Raw genomic sequence first — 22,593 nt, 5'->3', positions numbered from 1 at the left:
GAAATAGGGGGATTGATTGCGGTTAATTATTTAAGTAAGATCTCGCGTTTATGGTATTATTTTAAACGAAGATTTTTATATTACGAATTATCAAAATTCTTGTGGAATACTTTTAATGTAGAAAGTAAAAAAGTTTTTGTGAACAAAATCACTTAACGTGTTAACTAATTCATTCATTTGCAATAGTTTTCTTTTCTTATATATTTATACATGAAATATTATAAATATATATTTATACGAATACATTTCACATTCTTGTCGTAATATATTATTATTATTATTATTATTATATTTATCGTACGATTAAAAATTTAACAATTAGTCAAATTAATCTAACCCTATCAAAATTTAGAAATATTATATTAGTATGCTTAGAATCATGTTAACTAAATAAAGAAAAAAAGAAAAAAAGAAAGAAAGAAAGAGAAAGATAGATAGATGAATAGATACGAATGACAGTAAAGCTTTTTTTGCAGAAAATTATTCGTCCATTTTGCAACTAAAAGATATCCTCAAGTTTTGGTTTTCGTGTCGACGAAACATTATCCAGTATTCATTCGTGTTAAGTTCTTGCTCTCGTGCTACACACTCGTAAGGATAACGATCTCGTTTATATACTAAAAATAAAGAAAAACTTTGTCAAAGTATCCTGTCGTATAAGAGAAAGAGAGAGAGAGAGAGAGGAAGAGAAAGAGAAAAATAAAGAAATGCAATATTCTCTCGAGGTAAACACGAGTGAGAAGAACGATCAGAAAAGTGACGTTGAGTTAATGAATATTTCATATCATGGTTATGCTAATTACATTCCTTTTGCTTTTACGCTTTTTGACGTATTCATATTAAATGTTTCAAGTTTCTTGACACTTATTACGAAACGTTAACAGTTTCATTTCTCATTCACAAAATCTTGATTGATTATTTTTCCTTTTCTTTTTTCTTCTTCTTCCTTATTGTTATACATCATGCTCAATTACGTTTAATTGTAACGATAAACGATTCAAAATTGATTTCAATGTAATAAGAATAAAAATAACGAAAAGGAAACGTATAGTTGGTTGGTTTAATTAATTATATTTATCGTGATTGTAATATTATATTCGATGAGAATAATTAAACTATATTTATATATTTAAACAAAATTATTAAATAAATTAGAAATCGTTATGTATATAAAAACAATTGTCTTGTCGTACAGATAAATAATAGTTATAACGAACATGTAAATTATAATCACACAATAATCGTTCCCACAATATTAATAGAAATAATTATTGTATTTTAATAAACCTATTAAAAAACAACAACTACTATTACTCGGTCAAGTTCGAAGGATTTATCGTTGAATAATAATAATAAAAATAAGAGAAAAAAACATAAGAAATATGAGCACGTGGATGCGTGTGTGTGTGTGTGTGTGTGTGTGTGTGTGAGAAATAAATAGTTGGAATATAATGACGAATGAGGGAAGATAATGTTGAATGGTGTGAACGAATTGGAGAAAAGGAGATCGAGACAGACCGGTAAGAAAAAGGGAAAAAAAATAAAAATAAAAATAAAAATAAAAAAAAAAGGGAAAAAAGAAAAAGAGAAAGAGATAGGAGATAGGAAGGGAGGAGGAAAGGAGGATGCAAGTGTCTCGTATGGTATTGTCCCCATAAATAAATTCAAAGTACAACAAATTAGATCGCACAATCTTGCGCGGAACATCGCTTAGTCCGACGTAGTCCTGTGTTCGTGATATTTCACGGCCGAGGAAAGAGAAGGAGACTTCGTGGTGTATGTGTGTATGTTAACGTCACGTAAACGGCCTTTCTTTTCGATCCTGCCAAGGATCCTAAGAGAAAGATCCTGCGAGTACAATCCTACGAACGCGATCCCTGCGAAACGTGCCCACGAGAGTGGCCCGTAAGAGGAACTTACACTCGAGTTGTCCCACCTCCTCAATTTATTTTTTATTTTTCTAACACTATTGTTATTGGTATTATTGTTACCTAGAGTGAATTGTTTAAGAGATAGAATTTTAGTATTTTTATATATATAGAATATTTGCATTAGGGTGAACCAAAAGAGTTTGTACGTTTATTGTGTTGAAAGTTTATTTTGTAAGTGCATAATGGATTGTTTTTTTCTTTTTGTAAAATTTACTTTGGAAGTATGAATAAAGAAAAATGCACGAACTCTTTTGGGGTTTATTCTAATAGATTTTATATTATATGTAAATATATTATTTGTTGCTGTTGCCTAGAGTCAATTGTTTAGAATATAAAATATTCTAGTATCATATATACGTATATATATATATATATATTTATATATGTATTTTTATTATAATATTATATAATTATATAAAATATTTATATTGTAGTGTGCGTAGTATCTTGTTTGTTTTATTAATATACAATTTTAAGGGATTAATACTTTCATTATAATAATATTATTTATTGCATATTATATACAATTTCATAATATTATTACCAAATATGATTGAAGTAAAATTTCTATAAACAAAAAGTGTTAGAAATTTTGTTAAATTCAAAGTACAATACGAATGAATCGTTAGTTTTTCGAATAACAGGGGAAATGTAAAAGATTTATTGTATCAGAATTAAATTACGAACAGTATTACACGGTTTTTTCAAAAGAACAAAACAAAAAGTAATATCTATTTCAACATTGACTATGTTAGTTTGAAATTTTATTCGCGTATTCGTAGTGTCCCTTTTGAGTTTATTTCTTTCCTTGTTAGATCGCGACTCGTTCGCCCACAGAATCATCTTCGAGGAATCTTTGATCTTGAACTTCTTCTTCTTCTTCTTCTTCGTGTGAGTCTCTGCATATACTCTCATTCTCTCTTTCTTTCTTTCTCTTTCTTCTACTAAAGTGTGGATTTACATGTGTGTCCATATATGCATATGCACAACCCGGTTTCCAGGAAGAGGGAAGAGCATTGGAACACTGACGATTAGATTAGAGAAATATCTCCGCCAGTTTCCAACTGGTGATTCTTTTAAAATCCTTCTGTCTTTTAAAAGAAAATAAATAAATAAATAAAAAAAAGAAATTATAGTAAAAACAATAGAGATAATAAAAAAACTCGCGATAGTTTCGCACACGCGATTAAATTTCTGTTAGATTTTCAAAAGGATTTTATTCATTTGTTTTCACACATGAATTTTTGTTAATAATTGCGAGTTATTTGATTTCGCGATTATTGTTATAAATAATTGTTTATAAATGATAACAATTGTAATAAAAGTGATCGATAATTCTGATTGTTTTATAGAAATTATATTTGTTTGTTAAATATCTAATTTAATATATTGTATAATTTAATTATTATTTATTAATGTATTTAAAGGTTACTTTTCTATTATGTATATATATTTTTTGTTTTCAATAGACTATTAGAAATTAGTATAATTGTCTCGCTGAGGACCAATCGGAATGCAAGATCGACAAGCGTTAACGATCATGTTAGTAGAGATACTATATTCGATGGGTCCGCTTGCAATGTTTCCGATCACATATGCGTGTTTCTTGAGAAGCTTGCGTGTTCGAAACTCTTGCCAAACATCCCTAACACAAACTTTAATTATTTCTCTTTCTATCTATTTCATTTTTATAACGTTAACATTAATCCTATAATAATTGTTAATTATATATTAGAATGTGTGTGATAATATTCTATCGTGATTAGATTATATTTTTATTCGAATATATTTCTATTATTATATTATAATATTTGAAAAACATTTGAAACATACAAACAATCCAATTTTTTTATTAATAATTCAATTAAAACGAAAAACAAAATTTTAATTAAATACTATTAATTATTAAAAGTGATAATATATATATTCGAATATATTTGTGGATAATTTAATATTAAAATAATTTTGTAAGCATTCATAATTATATCGAATATACTTTTTATAAGGAAAAAAATTAATGACCGATGAAGAAAGAAAAATTGAATAATTATTTGTCACTAACAATGTATAATATAATATAATATTGTGTAAGATAAATATGAAAAAATTATTTTACGAAAGAAAAGAGCAAAAACAAAACAAAACAAAGAAAATAAAATAAAACGAATAGAAAGGAATAAAATGGTGGATGAGAGGACAAACAGGAGGGTTGGTAGTAGAGCTGCACCCTTCAATTTTTGTGAACGGTGCCACGCCTGTCTTTCGGTTACTTAACGCTGAGTTGCAGCGACCATATTTTATCCGAAACATATATTATCTGTTAGAGATAATGAAGGTACTACCAATGCTCTTTCAGCTAATCGATCGACGCTAATTAACGAATGCACGGTGTGCACGGTTGTTCTGCTATTAAACAAAATTCGGAGAATCGAGAGAGAGAGAGAGAGAGAGAGTAAAGAAAAAATTCGATTATCATTCTTAATATTCGTTAATGTTTAACGTTTTCATCATTATTACTTTTTTACGAGACACCCAAATATTGTATCATAAAAAATATTTTATGAACAAGTCGTTGAACGAATAAAATAAAATAAATAAAATAATGTGTGTGTGTTTGTGAAATTATATACTATTATATATAATAACATATTTCAAATGAATCTATATATATAGAATTAACAATTGAATATACTTTAAAAAACCTACAATATGTCAGATTTCATGAATTTATCAATACATTTTTCATTCTCTATATAATATTATAAAATATTTATAATATATATTAGTAGTGGGTAATTAATTGTGCACAGGGATCTTTAGTTAAACTCTTTGGGCATGCAAAGCAAAGCAAAGAAAAAAAAAAGAAAAAAAAGGGTAATAAAATAAAATATATAAACAACACAACAACAAAAAGAAAAAGTTAAAGAATGAAGATAGAACTTTTGGAAAAACAAAAGCGAATGATTATGGTGGTGATGGTGCGCTGGAGGATACGACTAATGCAAAACAAGAGGGGGGGTGGTCGGTTGTCTTTTCCTGGAAGCAGTTGATCTTTCCTCTTTCCTCTCTCTTTCGAAGAATAATAAAAAAGAAGAAGAAGAAGAAGAAAGAAGAAGAAAAAGAAAAAAGAAGTAGATAATTTTGGTCCTGGGACCAAAGCACAGGACTATGTCTCGCAGGAGGAGACTAAAGTTCTTCGAGACCACCTCCTCCCCCTCCTCCCCCCAACCACCCCACCATTTTCTCTTCTTCTTTCCTTCCTTTCAACTTCAACCATATTTTCTCTCTCTTTCTCTCCTCGTTCTCCTTGGAGAATTGCATTCCACGACGACGACGACGACGAAAACGCTAATGGACGACGAACCTAACCGAAATAACGAACGAAAGGGTTCCAGTACGTGGAAATTTGTCCACCCTCTTTAAAACCTCCCAACACCAGCCCTCTGTCGTCTATTTTTTTTTTTGACATTTATTTTATTTTCTGTTTGTTTGCTTGTATAATTTTTTTCCTTTTCTTTTGGTTTTGGTTTGGTTTAGGTTTTGGTTTGGTTTAGGTTTTGGTTTTATAGTTTTGTTTGAGAATGCCAAATAAAGCAAACTTTCTTTCGAAACGAATAGAAAGAGAACGTATTTTTGTTTTTTTTTCTTTTTATTTTGAAAAGTTCTTTCCTTTCTTCTTGTTTTTTTTTCTTTTCTACGTTTCGGTTTCGTAACGACATTTTTTATTTGTCGAGTTTAACAATCGTAAGATGTGATAGTTTTCGTTTGGTAAATATAAAATAATTGGATTTGAAAAGGATAATATTTTGTTAAGAATAATATCTTCATTTTTTAAATGTATGATCAAACATCGTTATCTCATGTTGCATACATTATAAATACATAGATGAAAACAGATAAATAAAATAATCTCGACGATTTTACAATCGGATTAATAAAAAAAAAAAGAAAAAAAAGAAAGAACATATCGTCTGGTCGTATTGTTGAAACGATTGAAAGTAAAGAAGAAAAAAAAGCCCTCGAAAAAAAGGATCGTTTGACAAATACCATAAGATGATGGGAGGTAATAAAACGATAACATGTCATTAAGACGTAATTGCAGGGATTATCGTTCCCCTTCTTTTATTTTTTTTTTCTTGTGTGTGAAAGAGATTCTTTGATAAAGGGGGGAAAAAAAAATAAAGGATAAAAAAAACAAAACGAAAAGAAAAAACAAGCAGGGAGAAAAGGGGGGAGAGGGGGGAGGAGGGGTGGTCCAGAGATCGTCTCGCGATGATAGTCTCGGTAGCCGAGATCGTGTTTGGATAAAGTACAAATCTCTCTGCGTTTGCCATGAAACAGCTCCATTACATCGTGCTTTTGTCATTCTCAAAAGCTTCTATCGGATTAACATGAAAAGAGAGAGAGAGAGAGAGAGAGAGAGAGAACGATTAGGAGCACATTTATTATACTAAAATTAATTATAATTCATATAAGTATATTATCATCGTAATAATTTAGATTTTATACACAATCAAGTTTTATATAAATAATATTTTTAACGATACACACATGAAATTTTCTATATGAATATTATATATTATATATTTAAACAATAATAATATAGATAATAATTTATAAATACAAAACTTTTTATAGAATTTCTCTAACTCAGAAGATATATAAGGAATGTATTTTGATATATGAAATATGGTGATAATTGTATCATTAATATATATATTTTATTTATATCTAATAATAGTGTGTGTGTGTGTGTGATCTAATTAGAGTATTAAAAAACAATATGATAAATTAATTTAATGTTGACATTAATAATTACATGTTTAAATATCCAAATCACATAATTAAAATATATTATATATCTCTTTTTATATATCTCTTTTTATATTAATATAATATAGTTTAATATATATAGACAAATAAAAAAGGGATAACCATTTGAAATTGATACATAAAAAACATATATATTTTCTAATACTAACATACTTTTCCAAAAAAAGAAAAAGAAAAAAAAAAGAAAAGGAAACCTTAACCCATTTTTTTTTGTAATCTATTATTTCGATTATCTAATGATACTTTAAAATAAATTTAAATGCCGATAAGGAGAGAAACACTTTAAATATTTTGATTGTTATCTAATATCAGATAAATTGATCAATAGAATTAGGTAGACAGAGATGAAAAGATTGAAAAGATTGACTATGATGTAAAGCGTAACAAAGAAGCCACTTATATTAGTCAGAAAAGAAATTTGTCATGCTTTAAAAAGAAATCAAGGTCCTCTCGTCAGGTAGCACGAATTTTATGGTTTGAAAACTTTTGGAATGGTGGTTGAAAATTGAGAGAGTGCAAGCTCATTTTTCCAATGTTTTCTTATCGGGACGAATCCGCACCGACGGTCTCATAAAACTCGAATATCTAACAAAGAAGATGAAAGTATTTTTGTGTTTTCAAGATGAAGATACGAACGATTCGTTTCCTAAAAATATTTTTTTCTTTTCTGTTTGTTTGTTTGGTAGTTGGTTTTTCTTTTTTAAGTTGTTCTACTAATTTTTACATTTTCAACATTTTCTACTTGTTTTTTTTCACGAGAATGAATAATAATTACACGAACATTTTTATTTCAATTTAATCTACTTTGTTTTTATTTTAATGTGTAATTTTTAAAAATTTCATATATTTACGTAGTTTTAAGATATTATTCGAGTATTTATACGTGTTAATGAATTATTTTATTCTATGAAAAATAACAAAAGAAAATATATTATGGGATGGATACATTGATATTTGTTTGAATTTTTACCATACGTGTTTATTCAAAAAATTTGATATCATATTGATTTTCTTACGTTAAATATTTTCTGTTCTGATAAAATAATTCGTATTACAACTAGACTTTCATGGAAGGAAAAATTATTCGTATACTTTCTAAAATACACCCGAAAATATGAAACCCATGAAACTTTCAAATTCTATATAATTGTTTAGGATTTAAAAAAAGAAAAAGAAGTTCGAAAAAAGGAAAAGCAGACAGGCGCCAGCCTATTCTTTGGCTTATCTTTTGATTTACCTTTTTCAAGAATTGAAGGATAAATTTTCAGATATAAATCACATAAAAATAGAGAAAGGAAAGAAAAATACACATTTTCGATTTTTTAATGATTACGATCAACTAACAAAAAGCTTTTTTTTTTTTATCCGCTTATAATATATTATATATTTCCGTTTTCTTATATTTCCTCGATTCTGAAAAAATGTAAAGTTTCGTCTATCTATTTTATGCAATAGAAATCAAATTTTTATACTTTCCTTTAGAATTTTATCAATAAAAATGTTCAAAAAGAAACAAAAAAAGTAATTAAAGTGTTTCTAATTAGAGAAAATTGAATATTAAAACTGTGTGTGAACTGATTAAACTGAAATGATTAAATATAATTAACAGAATATTTAACATCAAGAAGAATATGAAATATTTACAAGATTCAAAACACTGTATAAAAATATCTATATATATATCGAACACCCTGTATATATATATATATAGACTTTCAATGTTCTCTGCAGATGACGATCAATGACAGATTGCACTTTCGGTTAGGGTTCCATTACGTCGGAGTGCTTAAAACATTCAACTATAAATCATTCAGGTAAGTTACTTACCTGAGTGTTACTAAAACTTTAATCTTTTATATCTCATTCCTTTTTTTTTTATTCTATTACGAAGTACTTGACATCTAATTTTAAGGTTTATACAATAAAAATAATTATTTAAACAACACACTTTGTGTTTGATATTTAAAATTACTTACATAAGTAATAAAAAAAGGTTCAATAATGATACTTATAATATTAATCCTTTCATACTGAATTTTGTGTTACTTTAATTATCACCAAAAATATTATACTGGTAATTAAGTAAATCTTACAATAGAAATAATAAAAAAGAATGATATCTTTTAATTAAATAATATACATATACTGTATAATGTATACGTGTATGCATTTACAAATTAATACAAAAATAAGTCAATGATCGAATACCGTAATAAAATAAAAATGAAATAAATATGAACAAAAATCCTGACAATAATTTACTCCAAAATAAAAACGTGTGTCAAATTTGAATAAGTTCCAAAAGATTTATCGAATATGTATTATTATTATATACGTGTATTATTCTTTCTGCTCTGTGTATGTGTATGTGTATAAGTGTGTTTGATAAAAAGAAAAACGAAAAATATATTGAGACGTGTAAAGTTTGGTAAGATAATGTCACGTCAGGCTTAATTGGATTGGAATAATAACGATCTGTGTGATCGAAAAAAAAGGTAAAGGGGTAAAAGGGGGTTGGTGCTGGCAAAAGAAGGCAAGAAACGTTCTTAAACATGAACGAGTGAATCAAATCCTGTGTGTATGTGTGTGTGTATGTTTCTCTTGCTTAACACCCTGGCATCCATAATTGCATAAAGCCTTAGCCGCTCCACTTGATTAATGCAATCGGTGATAGCGAAAATGAGAATATAGAGTAGGAATATTCGTTATGTTAGTGTATTCAAAAAGAAAATAAAATAAAAGAATGTGAGAGTATCTCGATTATACTTTTAATGTTTAAGAATTACGATAGTATTGATTACTCATGCATCGCGGAAACAGATTTATTCAATTTAACATAAATCAAGATTTTCATATTGTTAGATTATGGTATATATATATAATTATATAATCATTTATTTGTGTTATAGGAAATATTTGTGGTGTTTTCTTCTACTCATTTTTTTCAATAAAGATAACAATTTTGATTTATTATATATATGTGATATATAATAAAATAATAAGAATTATTTGTCATTTAAAATAATAAATGTTAAAAATTGATTTATTATATATATTGAATAATAATATAATATATGATTTATATTTTGAAATAAATTTCTCATTAATATTTTATGTATAAAATGATTATATTTGATTACTATACTAACCAACCTATATTATATATAACACGTTTCTCCAATAAAACCAATAATAATATATTCCAATATATCAACAAACATACTATCTGTTCAACTTATCAAACATGAGAGACGAGTATGTTAGCAATGCGTTAGAGATCTTGAAATACAATCTGGATCTTGATTTTCAATTACGCTAGTACGATTCCCTAACACAATGTTCGATCGTACGAATCACGTTTATCTCACGTTTCTACGATAGAAAGTTTAATAAAAATGACGTTTACAAGCAACTACCTTGATTTCTCTTACCTGGGAACGGAAATTAAAATTGAAAAATGATAATAACGATAAACGGGGGAATAAAAAAAAAAAGAAACAAAGTAAAACAAAACATACAAACAAACGAACGAACAAAATACAAATAAATAAATAAATAAATAATAAATAAATTTTAAATTGAAGAACTGCACCGAGTTATTTGTAAATGTAAGGCGTCGATAAAACCACAGCGTCGGAACGAGTCGTAGGTCTAATCAGCTTTGCAATTAACGTACGAGTTTCCAATTAACGAAGGCTCCGACCATCCTGATTTCATTTCATTTCATTTCATTTTATTTATTTATTTTTCTTTTTTTCTTTTTTTTGTAAAATACGTAAGTAAGGAACTGTGTGTGATTTCTCGTGGGTGTACTTACGAGAGAAACTTATTCAAACGGCATCTTCAACGAACTCGACTTATTATCTATCGGCTAATGTTTTAATTACGATATATAAATATTTTTTTATCCCCCTTTTTTCCTCCTCCACCCCGGCACGTTCGAAGTTTATTTATAATTAATTGATGGGAAACGAATGAAATAAGTCGACAACGACTACGACGTATTATTTCATTTGTTTTGATCGTCTTTTTTTCTTTTCTTTTCATTTCATTGGTTCTTTCATCTCCGCCATTTTGAATCGCGGTAATCGGCCATTTTGATGTTGTTTAGATATCCGATTAGTTTCTTTTTCTTTTAAACTTTGGATATATAACTTTAATGCATTCAATTGTTAACAAGAGATTTGTTAAAATTTGACAATTGTTAATCAATCCCCACCCCCTCAACAATGATCGTACACGATTACCAAACGATTAATAGTCGGGCGTGTAACTTTTTAACAATAATTAACCAAGTGGGAAATTTTCAAATCTGACGAGGGAGAACAATGAAAGAAAATTCACGTAAGGAAGAAGGATTGGGGGGTGTTTAAATAAAAGGGAAAATGTCGAGATTTACTTTCGGAGTTTGATTACAGCAAAGACACGGAAACTAGGGAAAGGGAAGGAACGAATTAAAGAAAGAAATCAAAAATAAAGAGAGAGAGAGAGAAAAGGAAATTAAAGAAAGGGTGAAAGGAGATATGAGAAAAGGGAAGGAACAGAAAGGGGAGTCCATAAGTCAGTATACGAGGCGGCACGAATAGTCTGAGATATCCACTGAGGAACGATCCTGTGCTGCCTTATCCTGTGCTGATCTGGTCGGATATTATAGGTCGGTGAATGTGGAAGGGAGAGAAGTTTCAAATAAAACTAACGAAAGAGAAAGAAAGAGAATTACTTAAGTTAAAGTAAGCAAGCGAGCAAGCAAGCAAGCAAGCAAATAAGCAAAAATAAAAAAAGAAACGAACAAAAAGGTAAGAAAAAAAAAACAAAAAGGCCAATAAAAGACTCGGTGAAAATTCAAAGCTGCAGCAAGTTTTGGGGCGGTGTCTGACGATACTTGTCCCGTCCTACCTCAGCATCGGGAATCGAACCAAATGAAAGGAAAGGCCCCCGTTTAAAAGAGGGTCCCTTCTTCTTGGGTAGTAGTAATTCGAGTTAAACGCGGGGGCGTATTGAACTCCGCCTCCGAGGATTTAACTCGAGCTTTAGATACGAAACATAGTAACGCCTTCTTTCCACCTTTCCCCCTGTTCCCCAGACCCAAAGGTGTATAAACCACTTAGCTCGATTCCCACCTCCAATACCCACCTAAACTCCCCTTGTTCAGGTTATGTTTAAGTCATTCTCTTTCTCTCTCTCTCTCTCTCTCTCTTTCTCTCTATTTCTCTCTCTCTCTTTACCGTCAGACTCTTCGCCATCTCCTTAACATTCGGTTAAACTCGGTTAAATTCGTTCACATTCGTATTAACTTCTCCGGCCTCCAACAGTCAACTCCAGCCTACTCCGGCCTTCTTCAGCCCTACCCTCTAACCGCCTTTCTCCTTGATCATTTTCTATCTCTCTCTTTCTTACTTGTGGTTTCGTTCACTCTTCTCAACCCAGCCAACTGGTGCTACGAGAGAGGTGACTGTCCAGGACAGTTTCTGAGCTGCAGTCATCGACTGCACCACGTCCAGTGCGTCTCTTCTGCTGCTGCTGCTGCTGCTGCTGTTACTGCTGTTACTTGCTGTTTTAATACTACTGTGCTATTATTATTAAATACTATTATTATTATTATTATTATTCTTTTTTTTTTATTATTATTACATTCGAAATAAATATAACAAATTTTCATTGATTATATTTTGTGAATAAGTTACAATAAGTCAATAAGACGTTTTGTTTTGATACGTGATTAAATTAAAATAAGAAGAGAGGAATAGTAGTAGTAGTAGTAGTAGTGTATCATATTGTTTCAAGGACAATGATGGACTTATTGGATATATATCAGGATTTTGTTTGATAAATTTATTGTGAACGCGAGATTATTATATTACAATATTCGGTGTTTTTTTGTTTGTTTTTTCTTTCTTTCTTTCTTTTTTTTTGTTATATATAAACTTCGTGGGTGTAAAAGAAAGATTCAGTGATTATTTCTACGATTGGTTATTTTTTTTTAAACTAACTATATGAGAAATTATTTATTCGTGGGAAATGTGATATTTGTGATAAACTGGTTGTTGTCATTATAAACTCTTACTAAGAGACATTATCAGTTATCTGCGATGACCCACTATGAAACTGGACCTTTCAGAGTGATATATTCTAACTCTTGATTGTAGATATTTAAGACGGAACTTAAAAAAAAAAAAAACTAAGAACAAACTCTGCGTGACTTTCTGTCTTTTTAATCACAAAAATTCAAACCATGTTCGATGATATGGAAATGATTTAAACAAAACAAAAAAACAAAAAACAAAAATCAAAAAGAAAAAGAAGAAAAAGAAGAAGAAGAAGAAGAAGAGAGAAAGACAATACCAATAATAATATCGAGTCAGTGTTTTATTCATTATTTCGATGAATAGTCAAAAAAACGCGGAACAAATATTTTAGGCCTAAGTCTCATCCTAAATCATAAACGAAAAAAGGATATTATTATTAGTGTATCTCTAATATCGATAAAGTGACTTATTATTATTTCAACATAATTTCTATCGATAAATCAGATAGAATCACTATCATTGTTTAAAACATTGTTTCAAACCTACTGGAACGAGAATGCCGAGTTTCGACTGATTACACGTAAGTTTTAATACCCCTTTTAATATTATATTATTATTTGTCATCCTAACGATCCGTGACTATCTAAATGATTCCTTTCGCTTTGTCAGATAATTTGACAGATCGTTATTGATAAGTAACAATTTTCGAGAGAACATTTTGTTTTAAACGATACATTAATGTCATTGTCATAGGTATACATCTAAGCGTGAAAGTTATGGATACTAACTAATGCGAGTTTATTCTAAAGTAATTAATGAGAAACAGTATTCCAATATTAAATAATGATACAACTTGGTGATATAAGATTACTAAATGATGATTAAAAGATATTGTTGTTGTTGTTGTTGTTGTTTTTTTTTTGGTTTTCTAAGAAAACTAATTCGCGGCAAAAAATTGCAAATTTTCTTTACTGCTGTAAGCTAATAATATAATAAGAAATAGTAAAAATTGTAGAAATTCTACGATAAAATTAAAAAACAGTCAAATAAATGAATTAATTAATTTTACAATATATAATTTAAAACAATATAATCATCTATAATGAATATAAAAATATTGTACTGAAAATAATCCAATAGTATAGAAAATTTCTTAAAAATGCGTATACCTGATATCGAACAAAATATTTCAAATAATAATAATTATTATTGAAAATTATATTAGAGAACGTTACCACAAAAAAACAAAAATATCTGCGATTGGGGGAGAGAGTCAAAAATATGAAAACAAAAAAAACCAAGTATGATTCGACGATCAAGAAAGTTTGAAAAGTCCGCCATTGCGTTATAATATCACCCAACCCAGATATTTTTCTACTCTAAAAAAAAGAAGTATAACTTCAAAAAAAAAAAACAAGAATTCTTTGTTTTTCTTTTTCTTATAAGTTGCTCGTTCGGTAGCCCTTGTTTTTAAATATGCGTTGATTCGGAATACACCTTAACGCACCGGCGGCAATTAAAAAAAACTCGGCCTTTGAAAAAGGCCAGTCGCGAGTCGTCGTCCGCCATCATTCCGTTCGTTCGAGAACTGCAATAAAGATTAACCTGCTACTTTTAATCTTATACTTTAGAAAAAGAAAAAGAATAAGAGACAGTAAGAGAGAGAAAAAAAATATTCTACAGTGGGGGGGTGGGGGTTATACTTGTAAACTGAAACGATATGCCGAAAAATAAGGGAGGGGAAACAAAAATTGTATTTTATAAGAAATTCATTTTCCCGCCAAAACAATTTCTAATTGGCAATCTCGGATTGGACGGACGGACCGCGCCATATTGAATTCGTCGCGAAAGAAATTATAGGTTAATGTTACTTATATTTTTTAAATCAATCTTCTTTTCTTTTGGTTTTGTCGTGTGTTTTTTGTTTTTCTTTATCTTTCTTCTTCTTTTTCTTCTTGATAATTCTTATCTCCTTTTCATTTTTCCTTTTTCTGTCTGTCTCAGTTTTGGTTATAGTCAATAAAATCGTTAATAACGATTACTGTTAATGGCAGTATCTTCGCGAGATAATCGTAATAAACATAGAATAAGTAGTGCATTTTTATTTTTTCTCTGTTTTCTTTTTTTTTTTTCCACGCATACTTGCATTCTTAAAAGCAATCCTTTGTAAACATTCTCGGATAAACTCGGGGCGTTGTAACGAGCATGAAAAATTTTTCAATGGTTCCACATCACGCAATTTCGTTAAAAGAAAAAAGAAAAAAAAAATCTTTTTCCATATCGCGATTAACGAAAAAAGAAATTAAAACAAAAAAAAAGAAAATATTATTCTGATAAAATATTATCAGACATAAGGCAAGCGAGGACACGAAATGAAATTTCTATTTCTGACAAAATCTTATCAAAAATTATAACATATATATATGAATAATTATACACGTTTTTCGGTATACATATATTATTTTCATGTACGATAAAGTGTACGTATAATTTAACGCAATTTAAAAAAAGAAAATAAAAAAGAAAAGAAAAGAAAGAAATATTTATAAAACATGATAGTAAAACAAATATAAAACGAAAATTATATCGTTGAATATCGAGTATTTAAGAAATATCATTAATTTACAAAATTATAAATTCCTTCCGTTGTAAGTAAAATCCTAAAACAAATTTATAAAAAATACAAAACAAAATTAATATTTGATAATTGAACAATCGTATTATATCATACACTATATATATATATATATATATATAATCGTTTAAATTTATAAGAAAATTCTGTTCCATATATGTCGAAAGAAAAATTCTACAGACAGAAACCCTAACACATCGAGTACTATGATAAAACACTGTTATACCAAAGTTAAGATTAATTCATCGTTGTGTGTAGGTGGAAAAACGATGTTAGAAAGTGTGAACGATAAGACTCCATGAATAATAAGTATAATATACTAATACACATGTTTATAAATGTATATGTATATTACGTATACGTATATACTAACAACATAAGATTAAAACTAATAAATAATTGTATGATGAAGCATCGAGACATGCCGGCACCGGCATTGTTTAAACACATTTATCTAAATAGTTACTTCCCGCAGAGACCGCAAAAAGATGTAGATTACAACTATGATTATCTAGGTGTATGTGTATATCCTACGTACACGCATATACCTACATATATACTAATCCATCAATTATAATATTTCTCTTTACTCTACTTTCTATTATAATTATTAATTTTTAATATACATTTTTTTATTATTATTACTGAGATTATATTCATAACAACGATTGACAATCATATCATCGTTTTTTTTTTTTTTATATCGTTGTTGTCTACTTTATACAAGGTTTATACTATCTCGTTTAAATCTTGTTTATTTATTTACGATTACCTAGAACGCAAAAAGTGTATCAAATTATATGAGAATGACGAAGAAAAGGAAAAAAGGTGATAATGATTCACGAGGATAAGAAAAAGAAAAGTATTTCATTTACTTTGAACAAACATTATAGAGAATCGAAGAAAAAACACAAATTCATTATTTATAATTATATTCAAATGCATTATATAAATTGTAATGAAGAAAAAAATAATAAGGTATACCTTTTCTACTCTAACAGAAATATTTGATTTGTAAAAGAAAATGAAAAGATACTTCGATAAGAAGAACCGATCCACGTAAAAGCAAAAAAAGAAAAGGATGAGAAGAAGATCCTTCGATATTTTTTGACGAATACAAATTGATCGAATTAACAGGATATAATACGAGAATAGAAATAATGATTAAGATATCATTATGTTCACGAATAGTAAGAGAAATGAATTTAATTTGAATAAATAAGTTCGATATTTTTGATTAAATTCAATGACACGAATTATTCGATTAAGCAAATATTCTTTTTATATTCGCTAAAAATACATACACACACACACACATACGTGTTGTAAATATTAAAACTTTTCAAATGTCATTTGTAAGGAAATTAGAAAGTAAAAAAAAAAATTATTTGTAAGTAGAAGAAGAAGAAGATGAAGAAGAAGAAAGAAGAGGTGGAGAAAAATATAAAAAAATACAAATAAGAAATAAGCAAAAGCAATACATTAAAAGTCGGACGATAAATTATCCCATAATTGGTACGAAGCAATACCAATGCGGCGTTCACTTCGCATTTACAACAACTTTACATTGCAAATTGTGTACGCATGCGTGCGAGTTTGTTCTTTTAATAAGACGCATAAATTGGTCGTCCTCTATTTTCTTTTTTTTTCTTTTTTTTTTTTTTTTTTTTTTTTTTTTTGAATTATATACAAATTCAGCACGATATACCAATCTCACATTTGATATTATTTTTTTCATTATTAAATTATTTTATAAATATTATTTTTTATTGAATAATTAAATTATCTATTCACACACACACTAGTGTGTGTGTGTGTGTGCATGTAAATGAGTCTTGTTCTATATTTCACATTTAATAAATATTATATTTATCTATAAATATATGTTTGGCAAAGACAATGACTGCGCTAGAGTAATTTTCAGTTTTTTATCAAAAGGAAAAAAAAAGACGAAAACAATTGTTTCCTTTGAATCGTATAACGTGTAATTTTGAGTAATTTCTTATCTAAACGGCCATCTTTACGGGTGACTTGCCTATTCGCAAATTATTCTTCTTTTTTTTTTTTCTTTTTAAACGAATTTACTAGACACTCATTTTTAAATTTTATCTACGATTAAAAATATTTTTAGAAAAAAAGAAATATTCATTTTTGTAATAATTCCCGGGTTATAATTAAAAATGAAATTTATAATAATAAATCTTCAAATTTTTGTTTTTGCATTCACAACGATAAATAAATGAAATAAATAAATAATTTTAATAGTAAAAGGGAGTATAGTGATCGTCACTATACGAATACATAAAATAGACTATGAAATTCATATGTTGTGCACATGATATCACTCGAAACTATCAAACCAAAAAAAAAAAAAGGAAAAAAAGGAAGGGATACGAAGCAGAGGAAACATTTGTTCTCGATGATAAAAGTTCTACCAATCATCAAATTTATATACTTCTATATAAATACTTTATTTAATTAAATTCGGTTATTATCTTTCAATCGTTTCTACTATCAATTCATTTTATAAATTAACACAATGAACAATATAGAAAACAAAAAAATATCTTGAAAACGTTATTAACATTAGATGCAAATAAATTTCGAAAAAAAGAAAGTAAAAAAAGAATAAAATGTTCGTAGGTTTAAGTTTTTCGATTAAAAATAAATCCAATAAAATCGCGAACTCTTTCATTTTACTGATATGAAGGGTCTGTTCCCTTTGCAATCGTTCACGTGTTACTACCTATCTACCTTTTATTATACTATTCATTATTAATTAAACATAATTTTAATTAATATATAATAACTAAAATAATTATTATAATATAGAAAAATATATTATATTACTTATGAGTAACACTAATTAATTTGCGAAAAAAATAACTAACAACAAATTTACATTATATAAGATAAGCAAAAATTATCTATATTAACAATAAAATTATATTGAAGAGACAACAATATATTATCATCTATTACAAAAATAATATGAACTTATCATTTCGAACAAACATAAGAGAAAATAAAAGAAAAAAATAATCATCGAAAGGTTTTAACGTTAATAACAATTTGATTATTTTCTTTGGAATCTTTTTTGTATTCAACATTTGTTTAATCTCGTTCTCTGGCACTTGTCGTTGGTTTGGAAAAGAAGACGAGTGGGATACGGTGGTTTTGTTGGTTTTTTGGTGATAAAGAAGATATATATATATATATATACATCGGAACCTAAGAAATCGTATCGCGATACGGAGACAGGCATTGTTTCAGAATATGTCGGTGTGAGAGGATATCCGTATGGGTTTGCCTATGGGCCCCGCTGACCCTTCCTTCTTGTGAACCCCCATACTGACTTGCCATGGGGCCTACCAACGAACCACGAACGTTCGTTGCTTTATGACCAAACGTCGCTCGTTCGTATTCACCTTTTACGCCTACGTAAACGTGTAGGTACTCTCTGCTCGACTATACCCCAACATTATTCTTTTATTTCGATCTTCACACATTACCCGTGTGTATGTGTATGTATAATGGTAGAAAATATATTCTATTTTACACATATATGTATATAGTATTATTTTTTATAGAAAATATTAATAATATTTTAAAACACCAAAAAAAAGGTGTTGAAATTAATGGAATTAGTAGTGATTAAAAAAAAAAACAGTATAATAATAATAATTGAAATTAAAATTTAATGTAATCGTATAAAAATGTATACTTATGATCTCGATAGAAGTACAAAATCATTTTTCGAATTATTGTTTCATTTAATGAATGGATATATATGGAATGATAATAGACAAAATTGTGTTCTCTTTGTAAAACGGGTTAAAATTTACTAACGTTTGAAAAGACAAAGCGTGAAAAGTGTATAAAAGTTTAGTGAATATAAAAAAAAAAAGAAAAAAAAGGAATATAAAGAAAAAATAAAAAAAATAAACGATGCGCTTGGAACGCACTGATTAGGTATGTACGTTTCGAGCGGATATGAAGTAATCGGTTCGAGGAGTACCCATTAAAGCGATAACTTATCGCTCGGTGCTCGATAAAACTGTTTTGGCTTCTCTTTTTTTCTTTTTTTTTTTTAAGAGTACGTTAACAACAAGTAAAAGTTTTCTTTCGAGCCGATACTCTTTTTCATTTTTTTTTTCTAGGCTTTTCCTTTTCCTTTATTTTATTTATTTCATTATTGTCATTTTAAGACAAAAGAAAATTTTTAATAACAATCACATATTAAATTATACAAATATATTATTATTATTATTATACTAAGTTATTCGTATGAATTAATTTCCCCCCTGTGTGATATTTTGTAATCTTTAAAATATTATAATATTAATAATAATAATAATAATATAGTAATAATGGATAATTTATAAAAGAAATATCCGTGCTAAATTTTCTCCATAACAAAATTAAATTCAAACAAAAATTCTAATTAATCAATTAATAGATATTAACCTTGTGTGTGAAGAGCAATTAAGAATCAACGATCTTTTTAAAACATCAACCACCACTTTCTTATCGTGGGTCACGAATGCGAATAAATTATACTACTAACATCGTTTTTTCTCAAGTCAATTATCATTTATACTCTTTCTTTTTTCTTCGCGTATCGACCAATGAACGAACGACATACGTATACTTTTTATACAAGTTTTATTTTCAATCTATTTAGATTAATAATTATATTACCACACTTATATCGCGCTTAAATAAAAAAAAAAAGAAAGAAAATTTTCCTTAATTGTTAAATAATAATAATAATAATAATAATAATCGTATATCATATATAAAAGTCTCTCGCGTAAGAAAATAATTAATATACGATAGATGATGATGATGATATTTGGCGAATGAAAATTTTCCATGTGAAATTAAAAAATCGTTGACTTAATTCTACCGACAAAGCCGAGATTAACACGAATCCCTTTCGTGGAATAATGTTTTGAAGAAAAGAAGGAAGGGGCGAAGGAGTCCTCAAACAAGGAAGCGATCTCTCACGGGGGGGGACAGGGGGCAGGGGGTAGGGGGGGCTCGAACAAGTGGCGTAAAATGGATGATCCGAAGTGGCGCCAGACCATTTTGGGGTCTGGACCATGTTCAAAAACGTGAATACGTTCCTGGATATACTTAAGTCGTCGTCCTCCTATCCTCCCCCCTCCCCCCTCCTCCCCGCCGTTCACCACCACTCGAAAAATCGTTTGGGACTTACGTGTTCTCGTGGTTCCCAAATTTCGTTTCTCTACCAAATAAAATAAAAAAAAAAAAAGAATAAGAATAAGAATAAATTTAACGAAAATAACAAAATTGTGCAATTTCAAACGCGAATAATTTCTAAATATTATATCATACAAACATATATATGTGTATATCCGAATTACTTATGATATATATTTAAATAAAATAAGAGTCGTCAATTGCCATGCGATCTTTCTGGATATTAATTTTGAAACAAAAATAATTTACCACGAGGATGTTACAATTGAAAATTGAATTCTATCGAAGAGAAGAGAAAAATGAAAAAAAAAAAAAAAAAATGCAATTGATGATGTAGCGCATAATTAACAATATTATTAATCCATTAATCTTAAAATAAATAATAATAATAATAATAATAAAAAGGAAAGATCTAAACGTTTAATTTTCTAAAAAGTAATAAAAGAAGAAAAAAGAAACGTAAAGGGGGAGGTGATGGTGGTAGCGGCAGGAGGAGGAGGGGGAGGGTTGGTTGTGGGGATTGTCGTCGTATAAAATAGTAGTCGATATTTTTCTCACGTCGATTTTTAGTGGCTAACTCACTCGTCCGGATGACAAAGGCACGATTCTATAACGGCGGTCCTTTAAAAGCACTAGTCCGGCTTTTTTTTTAAGCCTAATTAGTTGTCGCGCGGCGCCTTGTATGTGTGCGTGCACGTGTGAGTGTGTCAGAGAGAGAGAGAGAGAGAGAGAAAACTCGAAGTGGCTCTTTTCGAAATGAACCTTGGCCGATTTTAACGTCCTTTCTTGTCGTCGTGTCGTCGTTTCGACGCTCTTTACGGTCCTACGATGCATCCCTTTTTTTCTCCTTTTTTCTAATCTTTTCCCTTTGAACCACACTAGACACTTTCTTTTTTTTTTTCATCTTCCATAATTGTTGGATTTACACCAAATCTTAAGAATAAAAGATTTCTAATGTACTCGATTTTTCTCACCTTATTTTAATATCAATTCTTTTCTTTTGTTTTTCTTTTTCATTTTTATTCGAAAATTATATATATATATATACTTCTTCAAACATAATATATTTCTTATATATATACACAATTAATAAACTATAGTAATAATTATAAATACGTAGCTTCATTTATATTGATCATTCATTTACGTCAATGATTTTCCATTGAAATTATGAGAACAACGGAGAGAAAAATATAAAACGATGAATTATTAATTTCTCAACATATTTCTTGTTTATATTCTAAAAAAAAAAGACGTATCATTGAAAGAATCAAATAAGAAGAAAAATGAAAAAGAAGAAAAAGAAAAAAACGAAAGGAAAATTAATTTAATAAAATAATGATATAACAATAATAATATAAATATTAATTGTTACATTAGAGATCGTAATATCGATAAAAGGGAATAATTTTTGCACAAAGTATTTACTTAAGTTAGTTAGATACAAGTTTACACACACACATACATACATATATATACATATTATACATATATGCATGGTAATCACCATGGCGATCTACTCTGATAATTTCTTCCGCTACCGGATTGCTCTTGGACTCACTTGGCACCACAACCACCACCAGTTCTGAAAGAATCCTCTCGGAGAACCGGATAATATAATCCAGATCGTATCTGGGACAAGCGACGTGGGCGAAAGATCAAGTCTATACGGAAAACTACTTATCTCATATGCCGAGCTTAACTTTCGAATTATTAATCTTTTTTCTTTTGTTCATTTTTCAGAATAAGATGATACAGGAGGAGTACATTTACTTAACTTTAAAATCATCAACAATTTGTTACACACATACCTTTATAAAACTGAAAATTCAAAAAGAATTCAGATATTAGCAATAATCGATCCAACAAATGATTCTTTCTCATTTCAATATTATATTTCTCTATTTAATTTAAAATTATTTTATATAAAATTAAGAATTCA

At 28.5% G+C, this 22,593-nt stretch overlaps 1 protein-coding gene across 2 annotated transcripts in view; it reads left to right on the top strand.

Moving 5' to 3' along the window:
* The first annotated feature begins 13,099 nt into the window (after window positions 1–13,099).
* Window positions 13,100–22,593, top strand: part of LOC106793566 (GATA-binding factor A-like) — a 53,278-nt gene continuing 43,784 nt past the window's right edge. For both annotated transcript variants that reach the window (XM_014760615.1, XM_014760605.1), the window contains exon 1: window positions 13,100–13,370. The gene's annotated coding sequence lies outside the window, so the exon portion shown is untranslated. The remainder of the gene's footprint in view (window positions 13,371–22,593) is intronic.

Source organism: Polistes canadensis, unplaced genomic scaffold (assembly GCF_001313835.1).
Source record: "Polistes canadensis isolate GaletaPanama2010 unplaced genomic scaffold, ASM131383v1 scaffold_0, whole genome shotgun sequence".
NCBI lineage: Eukaryota > Metazoa > Arthropoda > Insecta > Hymenoptera > Vespidae > Polistes > Polistes canadensis.
Note: the sequence above shows the minus strand (reverse complement) of the source record. Positions and strands in the feature narration are given on the sequence as shown.